Source organism: Trypanosoma rangeli (assembly GCF_003719475.1).
Source record: "Trypanosoma rangeli strain AM80 chromosome Unknown Tra_15.4_contig_00052, whole genome shotgun sequence".
Lineage (NCBI taxonomy): Eukaryota > Euglenozoa > Kinetoplastea > Trypanosomatida > Trypanosomatidae > Trypanosoma > Trypanosoma rangeli.
The window spans coordinates 1,204-2,995 of record NW_021705796.1 but is presented as its reverse complement, the minus strand read 5'-3'; the positions used below and the strand labels follow the sequence as shown (position 1 = coordinate 2,995).

The 1,792-nt window shown below is 41.5% G+C and overlaps 6 annotated features.

The window, feature by feature from the left end:
* Position 1: 1 nt before the first annotated feature.
* Positions 2–23: a microsatellite.
* A 54-nt stretch (positions 24–77) lies between these two features.
* Positions 78–101: a microsatellite.
* A 480-nt stretch (positions 102–581) lies between these two features.
* Positions 582–630: a sequence feature (A-rich).
* Positions 631–1,203: 573 nt separating this feature from the next.
* Positions 1,204–1,265: a microsatellite.
* A 26-nt stretch (positions 1,266–1,291) lies between these two features.
* Positions 1,292–1,323: a microsatellite.
* Positions 1,324–1,354: 31 nt separating this feature from the next.
* Positions 1,355–1,451: a microsatellite.
* Positions 1,452–1,792: the final 341 nt, after the last annotated feature.

Genomic DNA, 1,792 nt, shown 5'->3' with positions numbered 1-1,792 from the left:
CTATATATATATATATATATATAGGACGTTGTAAATAAGGAAAAACAGTTTTGCATATGTGTAGCGCCAAAGACAATTATATATATATATATATATGTATACGTAGCAAGGCAGACAAACAGTCATTCACAACACTGAGAAGCACCGAACAAAAATTCCCTCAAACACGCACGCAGTAATAAATAAAAGAGAGATAAACAACAAAGTATAAGCAGGTGAGGAAAAATAAAAATGTGCCTGTGGATTCATTTATTCTCGTATGCATCCCTAATTAGCACTAGAGACAGCGCGAAGTAAATGCAGAAACGGAAATACAACCGAAGTGATTACGCTTCCCTTAAACCTCAAAGAAAATAGAAACGCTCATTACGCACAGCATCAAAAAAAACATATGAAGAAACAGAAGGAGAGAGAGCCAGTTACAAATTGATTTATATAAAGGTTGCAACGGGCCTTAGCAAACCTGATGGTGGAAGACCTCAATGAATCTGCTTGTAAATTAGAGATGCCACAACAGGGACAAGTCCAATTACCTTCTCTCCTCACATTTCATTTGAGCTTATTTAATGACGTTCTTCCTCTTTTTTTTTTTTTCATTGTTCGTTTCCTTTTTGTTTTTAGTCTTTTCTTCTGCCCACCGTCACCGTCTTTTCTTTTTGAGAGTGGCGCGGCGGCTACATGGGCCAACCACGTCGTTTCTCCGCCTTGAAGGAAAATGTCAGCGTACGCACACGCAGCGCGGGAGCGGTGAGAGCAACGGGAAAAGGAAATTGTCCCAGCCTTGGCCATTCACCGCGTCCGCGCCCTTTCCCTCCATTCATGTGTGTAAGTTATTCATTGCCAGCAAGGGCGCGAGGCCGACAGCCCAAGCAAGCAGGTGAAATCCGCATGCGTGGCTGTGTCATCGCACATCCGAAGAACACACATAAAAACACAGTCAACGAAGAGGAAGAGTGTGAGAGATATATCACCCGCACCGCGGCGAAAAAAAAATATATTACGGCGGAAGCCCCTCCCAAACTAAAAACAGCAAGATACAACAGCATAAAAACAGGGCAAAAAAAGGCTAGCGAAGAAACGGAGTCAAATTCACGTAAAAACACAAAGCAAACCGAACAAGGACCTGTGCAACACATAACAAATATTGTGTAGCGTGTGTATATTCAGGCACATGAAAGAAGGAAGATAAAAGCAGGCATTGCCAAAAAGAAACAAAACAGAAACCAAAAAAAAACTAGGAGAAAATAAAATGAAAAAAAAAAAAAGGAACGAGCGAGATGACGACGAGAATACAGCACACACACACACACATACGCACGCACAGCCCCCCACTACTACCCCGGCAGCTGAAGGGAAAACAAAAAAAAATGAATAAATAAAACAACAAAAGACGGCCAACAACACATAAACAAAAACAAAAAGCAAAAAAAAACCACGAAAGGAATAAACAACGCAAGCATTCAAAAAGTGTATCGGTGTGCATTTACACATATAAACGGCAAGATGTACGCGTCTAGACAAATGGAAGTAAATTTGTAAAGAAGGCCAATGTAAGAACATGCGCTTGAGACAATGTCAACTGACCAAAGAAGTGGCTGTGGCACGAGGACGTCTGTGTCCCAGAAGTAATCCCTCTTTTTTTCTCTCTCTATTCGCCCCCTAAAAATCACTTCATCACGCACCGGCTCTTTCCATCAGATAGACACACTCTCTCTCACACACAAATCCTGCCACATCACCAACAGTACAACAGCCAACAAAAACGTGCATAAAAAGCACCAACACAGCTACT